Genomic DNA, 11,578 nt, shown 5'->3' with positions numbered 1-11,578 from the left:
CTGGGCTACGCACAGACCGCACACAGTGAAAATATAATTAGATGGTGAGATAGATTAGATTTGCAGCTAATCGCCGATTCAGCTAAATTTCGCAAGCCGTACTAAGCAAATCGTATGCTTGCATAGGATGGGATTTCACTCTGGCTGGATAGTTATTAGCTGATCCTGGGGCTCTGCAATGTAGCAAACGAGAGATCAGATCTGAATAACCCCCTTTGTTCCACTTCTTATTTTTTTCGTTTTACCACCGCCCTACCCTCTTCTGTTTTAACTTTTAAAGCCATTTTGTGTCCTCCATTTCTTTCTTGTCTTTCTTTCAGTGTTTCCAATTCCCTCTGTACTAAATCCTCCTCCTCCTGCTGTCACTCCCAGGGATCCATCCCTTGGTTCTGTCTACCCACCTCCTTGTGTACACGTCTGTCTCTTCTCTGTCTCTAACAGACAGCTGTTAGGTGGAAGTCCTATTTATGGGCATGTCTCTAACTGTACGCCTACGGAATCTGACAAGCTGCCAAAGAAAATTAACTGTTCACTTTCCAGTGAGCGGTCTCTTCTTAAAGGTTTCTTAAACATTACAAAATGATTTTCTGTGGAAGAGCACAAATAGTTCATGTACTTTCACAGAGGACAGAGTCATAAATGAGTGAGCACTGCAGAGATGTGTGCCACTGTCAGCGTCACTGTACAGTGAGCATTCACCACTGGATGCAGAAGAGGGCAGTGCAATAGTAATTAAACGGTTGACTAGTTTAAAACCGTTATTGTCTGAAAGTGTGTACATCTAATATTTATTGTTACATTGTTCACAAAACTTAATAATCCATAGAGGTGTCACAGATCACACACTGCAAACTGCTGTCTTCTGGTAAGCTTAGCCTTTGCCGGGAAATTCCATGAGCCTGAGAACCAATCAGGCCTACACAGGAGTCCAGTGTAGGGGCGGAGAGAATGAGATCATTACATGTGAGGAGGAGGGAGAAGGAGAAGTTCTGTGTAGCTGTAGATTTGGTTGAGGAAGTAGAAAAAAAAAAATAAAGCATTAAACTTTGGGACCAAAGATTAAGCAGACCAGGGAGGGAGGAGAGTGCAAGCTGGAGGAAGGGAGGGGGAGAGAAGGGCAGGAGAGTACAGGTTGTGAACTAACTGAGGAAGAAACGAGTGTGAAAGTCAAGGAAAGAAGAGGCAAAGAAAGAAAACACAGACATTGGTAAGCACTGGGGGGTTCACTGCATTAGGGAGGGCTACAACTGTAGGTCTGGAAACTTGGGCATAAGAATATGGGAGGAGAATTTTATAAGTAACTTTATAAGTGATTGTTTATACAGCACTAGCATGTTCTATAATGGTATGCAATACAGTAATAAACCAAGATCATTAACAAACAGAGGAGTAAGAGGGCCCCGCTTGCATGCTTACATTCTAAATGTGCAGCATAAGTGTGTGACTAAGGTTACTGTGACACATGTACAGTAAGTGCAAACACATAGAAAGCCTAAGCATGCACTCATTTATATTCCTAATCTGAGGCTCATTCATAGCAGATGTATCAGGATTGTTGTGAACATATATAAAGGACTGCTTCAGAAATGTACACAAATGCATATGCTGGTGTGATTTCACTCACTGTTCGATTGTGAAAATATGCTAATGACTCAGTCGCCGTCTTGTGCATAGAGACACCCACTGCCGGCATCTGGCACCTGCTGCTTACATACAAAAATGGAAACATTGGACTCACATGGGTCCACCACTGAACTTCACAGTGAGTCTAGGTTGTATCAGACAGAGCGGCTCTCCTTGTGCTGGGTACACACTACACGATATGTGTACCCAGTGGCCTCTTAAGTGACGGGACGAGCGGTGATGCCGCCATTGGCAATACATGAACATCTTCCACATGTGTTGAATGTACAGACGTCAGGGGATGTTGCTAGCGACCTCTCTGAGTGTGCATCTCTAACAATGTAGTGGGTACACAATAGATGATTTTAAGAATTTGCTGTAATGACTACGGGGTGTAATCAATGCGGCGGCGAGCTGGGTTTTTACGACAAGGATGTCTTGTTTTTGGTGAGGAAAAGCCATCCTCGCCTTACAACCCCCATCGCCGTGTTCAATGTTTTGCTGGAATCGGATCCCCTTAAACTGTGAGGTTCGCCACAATTGCAGTGAGCCTGCTGCATTTTGTGGTGAGCCCCGCTGTTTTAATGGGCACACTCGCCCTTTTGGAAACGGCGAGTGAAGGGGAGGCAGTTGAATACTTTGACGGCGACCTATCGGCACTGCTTGCTGTCAGAGCATTGCATACACCCCTATATCTATTGAAGATGGGATGTTGCTATGGGCAACCAATAAGAATCGACTTATTTGTTTAGGCGCCTTCTAGAACATAATCGATAGAATCAAATTAGTTGCGCATAGCAGCATCCCATCTTCAATAGAACTCCTAGCTTAGTAAATAAACCCCACATATCTGATTGGTTGCTAAGGGTAACATCACCTCTTTTCATTTTTAGAACCTTTAGTAAATGTATCCATCTGAATCAGGTGAACAATTATGAGATATATGGCACTGCACTTGACAAGGTGTTCACAGTAGACAATGCTTATTGCTTGCTTTGCCTATAGGCATGTATGACTCCTTTTTTATATATATTTTTTAAAATAATTTCATGAAAGTTTACAAATACAAAGTGCGGTATTCAATGCCGCGGTGAGGGGTTTTTTCTATGGTGAGGATGGCTTATTAGGATAGCAATCCTCGTCATCATACCCCCTCCCCATATTTAATGTTTGGAAAGAGTCCACTGTATTTTGTGGCCTCAACGTCTTAATGGCCACACTCGCCATTTCCACCTTGTCGAAGGGAACCAGCGAGGTGGAAATGGCGAGTTTGAAATGGCAGTTGAATACTCTGATGGCGAGCTATCAGCACTGCTCACCATCATAGCTCGCCGTCAGAGCATTGAATACCGCAGATTGCATTCTTAGATATTGCAAAGTATCTTTATGTTTGCAGCTGGTATAGTGCAGAGGTAATTATACTTATAGCCTAATTATAGGTACTACAACTACACTGTTTGAAGAGAGACAATATGGTGTAAACATAAAATAGTCTGTGGTTGTGTAAAATATGTCATTTATTTTTATATGTGAATGCCCATGCTGTTACAAGCAGAATAGGTACTTGTTTCCTAGCACGGTGCCCATCGGGTCCTATCGCATACCTTAACTTAAGGTATGCGATGGGACCCGACTGACCCGATTTCTGACTTTTTTTGAGGTTTCCCGACAAATGTAAAATCGGGTCCATCGCATGCCATTATAATGGCATGCGATGCGACCGACCCGATTTTACATTGTAAGCATTGTATGTAATTTTAAATTCCTATGTAAAATCGGGTCCATTGTATGTCATTGTAATGGCATACAATGCGGCCAATGCGATGGACCCGATTTTACATAGGAACCAATGTTAAATGCCCCCCCCCATACCCAATTTTTGATTGTATACCTACCCTGATGGGTAATTTGTATGTCAAATCCCCCCCATTGCTAACGCCACTCCACGATGAACGCCAACCCGAAGCGTGGCGAGCGTCAGCGGTACGCGTCCTCCGACCTTTTCATACCCCCACTATCCACGTTGGCGTGGAGTTGATTTTATATAGTGTGGCGAGCGCAGCGAGCCATCGTGCCCGAAGCGTGGCGAGCGGACGCGTATTACTTCACAGGTATTACGCTTCTGCTCGCCACGCTTTGGGCTTGGTGGTTTGCTGCGCTCGCCACACTATATAGAATCAACTCCACGCCGACGTGGATAGTGGGGGTATGAAAAGGTCAGAGGACGCATACCGCCACCCCTTGCGGTCTCAGGGACCATTTAACATTGGTTCCAATGTAAAAAATCGGGTTGGTCAGGTTAATCGCATCGCATGCAATTTGGTTGAATGCGATGCGATTGACCCGATTTTTGCAACCCAATTGCATACAATTAAAATCGGTGGCGCCATGCTAGGAAACAAGTACCGCAAAATATTAGTAGTCTGACTTCTATCAATTCTGTGCCTGTGAGGTGTAACACCCACATTTATTTGTCCAGGAAATGTTGTCAAGAAAATTCTAGGTATTTAAATCCATCCATCAAAACCTAGAATTTGATGGCAGATAAAATCCTTTTGAATCACCTAGTCAGCCCCTTTTTCTTTTATATTCTTTTATCATTTTGCCAACTTCAAATGTACTCTCTTTGTCAAATATTACTATGCCTATACCAAGCATATTTAATTTTATCTACTGTCTTACCACTTCTGCAGGGAGGCTGTTCCATTTCCCTTCTTTTGAAGAATATCTTCTTCCTGTAACTCATTAAATTCCTATTTATTTATTTAAGAGTTTCTATCTTGCCCCCCCTTCCTTTCTTTGCTCGAAACTATACATAATAAGATCTTTTAATCTTTTATGGTAAGTTTTGTGATGTAGGCCATGTACCATTGTAGATGCCCTTCTTTGTACGCTCTCAAATGTATTTATATCCTTCTGGAGATATGGCCTCCAGAACTGAACACAGTACTCTATATGAGGTTGTACCAGTGACCTATACTTTATTATTAATATTATTAGAAATATAGCACCACAAGGGATCCGCAGCGCTAAAGTTACAAAGTTCATAAACAAGTTAACAAAATAAGAAAACGATGGCAAGTACATTGTATGTAAACTTATCGGCATCAGCAGATGATACTGAAATAAGTATTATGGTGGCCTAAAACTGAGGGATTCAATGCCATTGAAAGAAGCATGGAGGTGTTTAGCATAAGAAGGAAGGGCACATGGGTAAAGAGGACTCTGCTCATGAGAGCTTACATTCTGAAAGGGAGGGGCATACTTACTTCTTTATTTCTGCTGCCTTTCCCCCCCCTTTTTTTTTTTTTGCATTAAACTGTAGTTGCCATGTTCTTGCCCATTCCTCTAGTATATCTAGATCACGGTTCCCAAACTTTTTTCTCTCCTGTACACCTTGATTAGTCTTTTTTTATTTATGAGTACCCCATTCTCTCAATTTAAAATATCCACTGTACTTATGAGTGGAGTGTACGGTATGCGTGTCCTTATATTAAGGAGTAGCGGAGGGGTAGTGTGCGGTCAGGAGTCTGGTTACTCTGTGTCTGCCCATTGGCTGTGTACTGTCACAGGGGTTCCTGATAATGCTTGTAGGAGTAATGCCGCTGCTTGCTTCACCTGAGTCAGTTTAGGGCAGATGAACGCTGATGTCTATTTCTTTAGTCAGACAGTCCAAAAATATCAATAAGATTAGATTGGTGTGACTCCCCAGTGAATATATTACCCTATAAATGTTAATAGTTTATATTTATCAATTGGAAGAAAAATCTAAATCAAATACATTTTTGGTGTAACCGCGCTTTGCACATCACACAGCATCAATCATTCTAGTTACAATTGCATACAGTTTTTGAAGGAAGGTTGTGCCAAATATCTTGAAGAACTATCCGCAGATCTTCTGTGGCAGTAGAGTTTCTCAAATCCCCATCTTTTCATGTAATCCCATACAGCCTTGATGCTGTGGAAATCAGGTCTGTAGGATATATCACCACTGCCAGTACTCCTTGTTTTCTTTATGCTGAACATAGTTGTTAATGACTATGGCTGTATGTTTGGGGACCTTGTCCTGCTGCAGAACAAGAATGGATGCCAATTAGACTCCTCCCTGATGGCATTGCATGATGGATAAGTACATGCCTGTATTTCTTCACATTGAGGGCACCATTAATCCTGACCAAATCCCCAACTCCATTCACTGAAATGCAGCCCGAAACTTGCATGGAACCTTCACCATGCTTCACTGTTGCCTGCTGACACTCATTATTGTACCGCTATACAGCTCTTCACTGAACAAACTGCATTCTGTCATATATTTAAAATTTTTGACTCCTCAATCAAGAGCACCTGCTACTATTTTTCTGCACCTCAGTTTCCATGTTTTTGTGCATAAAGTTGGCCATGTTTTCATTTGAAGGTATGGCTTTTTGGCTGTAATTCTTCCATGAAAACCACCACTGGTCAGACTTCTCTGAAAAGTAGATTGGTGTATCTGGGTCCCACTGGTTTCTGCTAGTTCTGAGCTGTTGGCACTGCTGGACATCTTCCAATTTAAACGGAAATTAAGCATGATGTTTCTTTCATCTGATACATGTTTCCTTGGCTGACTGCTACAACTATGGTCCTCAATGTTGCCCAGTTCTTTGTGCTTCAAAAGAGCATGAACATCATATCTTGAAACCCCAATCTACTTTGAAATCTTTGCCTGAATGGGAGTCCTTGGTGGTGTCATATACGGCGTATAACTACCATGTGCTGTCTTGCCATGGTGTATGACCTAAGACATGAAATGGTTTTACACAACCTCACCTTTGTAGCAGAGTTTGGCTGTTCCTCATCCAGTTTTAAGCCTCCTACACAGCTGTTTCTTAATTTCAACCTACACATGAAAACGATGATCATTATCACCTGTTTGGTATGATTGGTAAATTATTCCATACACCTAACTGTAATCTTATAAACTCCCTGATTTGTGCAAGTGTACTGTACCTAGAAGAATAGGTCACACAAAATATTAATTTGATTTAGATTTCTCTTCTATTTATTCACTTTGCATTTTGTAATTTGAGAAAAAAACTAACTATTAAAACTTCAAGCATTCTAAAGGCCCATGCACACTGAGCGATTTTGAGCTGAAAGTAGCTCACTTTTGGTGTTTTGAGCTACTTGCAACTCCAGAGTGTATGTCCCGGCAATGAGCGCTGATGCGCGCTCCCGCATCATTGCTGGCCAACACCGTTCGTTGTTATCTTTTTCCAGCAGACTGAACCACTTTCTACAGTCTCCTACTGTGGAAAGTGGATCACTGCCTGTGAAAATCACTGGGCCAGATGGAAAATCTGAGTGATTTTCCACCCTGGGAATTTTCACATCATAGCTGGTCATGGACCATTACCTTGTAGCATAGTGTGTGTGTCCTTCATTTTGCAGTGTTATACCAAATACATTAAGGGGTACACTTACTAAGATGGGATTTCTATTGGGATGTTGCCCATTGCAACCAATCAGATTCTATTATTTTCTAGAAGGTGCTAAATAAATAAGACATAGAATCTGATTGGTTGCGATGGGCAACATCTCATCTTCAATAGAATGCCCATCTTAGTACATTTACCCTCAAATGTCCAATGTTCTAAAATAATTTGGTGGGTCGTTCCTCTTGGTGGGACCTAGTCGGTGTAGGGCCTTAAACAAAGCACACACAATGCAAATATTACAATGATGGCAATGTTGTATTACTAAGTTATACAGTATAAGAACATTTATTAAAATTTTATTGCCATACAATTTATGTTGTATTAATGTTTATATTTTCATTAAAACCCAATGTTTCCATTGAATGAGATAAGTGTTAATACAAGATAAATATTATGGCCATGAAATATTTAAAGAAGTTTTTTTCTTATATAAAACATATTAATGGAACATTAGTGTCTCTTTAGTATTTGTATTGTGGATATAGTAAAATATAATAGAGGCCCTTATTCTGGTTGGTGCGGCCAGAGCCGCACACGGGGCTCCGGCCGCACAAACCAATCCCCGCCCACCCTACGGATCGCCACGGCCGTCCGTACACGGACGGCTGGCGATCCGCATAAAAATGGTGGAGGCGTACGCCTCCACCATGGTGGGAGCTGCCCCCTGCATTCGATGGTCGTCGACCATCGAAGGCAGGTCCGCACGCCCCGGCAGCTCCCGCAAGCTGAGACCACACGGACAATCGTCCGTGTGGTAGCTTGTATGGGGGCTGAAAGCTGACATCCGGCGACGTCAGCTTTCCGCCCCCATGAGTTGCGTCATGCCCTCATTACCATGCATACGCCCCGCGTTTGCATGGGAACGCCCATGAAACGCGGGGCGTACACATAGGGAAATGAGGGCATGAAGCCTCTCACGCCCCTATACGCCCCCTTTGCGGCGGACGAAATACGTCTGCGGCGAAGGGGGCTGCACATGCGCAGATTGACCTCTGCGCATGTGCAGAGTAAAAACATCGGCGGTACGGCCGCACGCGGGCCGTACCGCACGAAGCAGAATAAGGGCCAGAGTTTTGACCCAGGATTTTTTTAAAATTATTATATAAAACTCCTGCTCCCCAGTTACACATATGACAGACTTCACAGTCATGTTAACTAGAGCAGACAGCAGCAGGGTGTGAATGTTCCTGGGGATCACCCATCACTACTGCCTGGGAAGAGGGAAGAATCATGGGAGAGGTGCCGCTGCTGTTGATAATGGTCTCCTGTAATTGTGATTGGCTATTTCATAACACTTGCTGACATCGTTTGTTGCTTTTTGATTTTCCCTACTAGTGATATTTATGATGAATGTCGCTGCAATATTGTGGTTTGAAAATTGTGAAGTCACAGAAATAGATCTAGAACAGTATTATGTTAGTTGATTAAAAAAAATAGGTGTAGATAATGTATACATTTTAAGTCATTGGGCCTGTGTAAAAAAAAAATACCAGCAACTGTTGTCATATCATACACACTTGCACCTGTTTCCTTGTTTACATAGTGTGTAGACATAGTGAAACCTTTTAAGACTGAAGTATGCAAGCAAAAAACGTGGCTGTAGTTTGCTTGCAATACATATCATATAAATTGCCATAAGTGATAAAAGCATTCTATCAACTCGGTACCTGTAATATCAGCAGCACTTCTCAATTCGGGCAATTATGGAACGACTGCACATGAGCCGCATGCACGGCCACTAATAGTGACAAGATTTCTGACTGATACAGTAGGTGTTCACAGTAGTTTCAGTGAGATTGACACTTCTGGGCGGAGACCTGACGTTATCTGGGTGTGGTGTAAAAGAAATTGAGAAGTCGCAGTGGACTACAATCAATTCACAATTCTCTCACAATTCAGCAAGGGGCGTCTTCTCTTGAGACTGGGCGGCGGCTTTCTTCTCACAGCCCGCTGCAACTTCTCAGGGCTAAATCAGACTCACAGTGAGAAAATCGCTAAATCAGTGCACGCATGAGTCCTTAAATTGCAGTCGCATTCAGGAAAGTGCTGTTGGTGTTGGGGGGGAGGGGCGCCAATGCGGCGTTTCTGAGGGTGTTACATCATGCAAGTCACACACAACCGCTGGGACCCGAAACATGGCGGCCATAGTTATGTGAGCACTTTGCTGTTTAGCAAAAGTTTTCAATTGCATCACGGGGTTGGACCCGAATTGCTCCCTGCATGCTAGTGAAAGCAGTTCACACATATTAAGAATATTAAGAATAAACTTTGCAGAAGTGCTGAGACCCTGCTGCTAGTGGACAGAAGCATATAATGGAGAGGAACAATGAATATAGGAGACTTCAATGCTTCTTTCCACAGACAAGCCTTACTATACCATCCTGAGAAACCGCTTAGCACATATAGACATACATGTTCTGATATATGCAGTGCCACTCTACCATTAGGCAGCTGCCTAGTGGTCCCAGAATCAGGGGGGAGGGGCACCCCTAAGTCTAACTATCACAAAACTGAGAACTCCTAAAGCCCTGTACACACTAGACGAGAAAGTAAAAATATTGCTCAGTAGGGCCCTTTTACTATCTTGTCTAGTGTGTACATTTTATATCGTTAACTCTCTCTCGCCGTTACTCCAACCCCACCGGCATCTGCAAGTGTGTATGCGGATGCCGGTGCTGCGTCGGGTCCCGCTGCCTCCAATGGTGCAGGGTACACACATTGGCTAGTGCTAGTGTGTTCCCTGGCTTACGACTGCAAAACATTTCCTGTGCCATGCGTTTCCACATAAAAAATATTTTATTAGACCTGTAGGTAACTAGTAAGAACATATATGGATATATTCCAATAGAATAAAAAATTAAGAGCTGGTATAAAGCACAACGGAATCTGCTGCGCTATATAAGAAACTGTAAATAAATAAATAAATGAGTCATCAAATGTAGGTGTGTGTCAATAGTGATAAATATGGCAATGTAGTTCATAAATCATACCATGGATGGTGGTGAGTGTAAAATTAAGGGTAATAGGTGGGGGAGGCTTAATGTACATGTTCTAAGGTACAGCATAGTGGTCTTACCAAAAAGTTTCAAGCTGCTTGTGACTCTTTGGGGTAAATTTACTAAAATGGGAGTTCTGTTGAAGGTAGGATGTTGTTAAGGGCAACCAATCAGATTTTATCCATTATCTTCTAGAACAGTGGTTCTCAAACTTGGCCCTCAGGACCCCACACAGTTCATGTTTTCCAGGTCCGTGTGTAGACACTTTAGCAAAAGCGATGTGCGGTCCCACGCATTGCTATTGCCGGGGGGTTTAATATCCTGCATGCAGGACAAATCTACTCAGATAATCAGTCAGGGCCAGTGTTCTCTGGAGAACACTGGCCCTGACAGATCACTCAGCACACATCACTCGCATATCACTGTGCAGCGCCATGTGCTGAGTGATCTTGCTGAGTGTGTAGGCCCCATAAGGATGCACTTAAACATTTAAACAGTTGTGCACACTTTAGGTTTACTACGCATAGCAATTGCATACCTCCCAACTGACCTGCTTTTCACGGGAATGTCCTGTTTTTTTGGGGGGACGTTGCATGGGTGGCGGGGGTCGGGGGTCATTTGGGAGAACCCCCTGTCCCCCCCTGTCACTATCTCCCCAGCTCCTCAGTACAGCGTCTATTCTGCAGCCTGAGGGACATAGCTAACAGCTCAGAGAGCCATGCCCACACAGCGGGGCATACCACAAAAAATTTGGCGTGCGCCTTCATCGCTCGAGGGGTCCCTTTTCAAGGCTGGACAATGTTGGGAGGTATGCAATTGCATAGATTGGTGCACTTCACCCAGGGCTTACAGCAGCAAGAAATTGAATAGCTCAGGCCTTTTAACCTGGGAACTAAAAGGATGTCCTTCTACTAACTGAATTCTTCCCTTAGCTAAACCATAAACTAGCAGCATTTTTTATGAACAATCCCGAAAAACATTTATAAATGATAGGTCAGTCAGAGGCCCAGGCATGAGTGACTCACTCACAAGGATATCCTGATGTCCCAATGACTAATCCCACCACCATCAGGCCTGGCAGAAAACTGTGTCTGCATCACACTGAAAGACTGTGAATGGAAGGAGGGAAAGGGACACTGCTCACAAAAACCTGAGTCCATAAGCGATATATAGACTAATATACTGTGTTTTATAAGTAATTCAAATGAATGTATAGAGTTACCAGTAGAATCTTTGTTCCTTTACAGTAAGATGGATTCATGAAAAATAAGTGTATATGAAAATAATTCTGGAGCAATAGAATCTGGTATTCATTAGTGAATAATATGCACTGCGGTTTTATGGACATCATGGATCAGTATCAAAAACACTATTCCTTCTAATGCTGAGATAAGTAACCTGCATCTTTTAGTTGTTGTGGAACTACAAATCCCAGCATGTAGCCGTGTAAGTTTGAAAAAAGGAGGAGTAGGCAAAAGATCTCTG

At 42.8% G+C, this 11,578-nt stretch overlaps 1 protein-coding gene across 1 annotated transcript in view; it reads left to right on the top strand.

Moving 5' to 3' along the window:
- The first annotated feature begins 1,007 nt into the window (after nucleotides 1–1,007).
- Nucleotides 1,008–11,578, top strand: part of MAP3K14 (mitogen-activated protein kinase kinase kinase 14) — a 38,893-nt gene continuing 28,322 nt past the window's right edge. Inside the window, exon 1 of the mRNA XM_083147469.1 lies at nucleotides 1,008–1,207. The gene's annotated coding sequence lies outside the window, so the exon portion shown is untranslated. The remainder of the gene's footprint in view (nucleotides 1,208–11,578) is intronic.

Source organism: Crinia signifera, chromosome 6, assembly GCF_055691185.1.
Source record: "Crinia signifera chromosome 6, ASM5569118v1, whole genome shotgun sequence".
In the NCBI taxonomy this organism is placed as follows: domain Eukaryota; kingdom Metazoa; phylum Chordata; class Amphibia; order Anura; family Myobatrachidae; genus Crinia; species Crinia signifera.
This window is presented reverse-complemented; position numbering and strand designations above follow the sequence as displayed.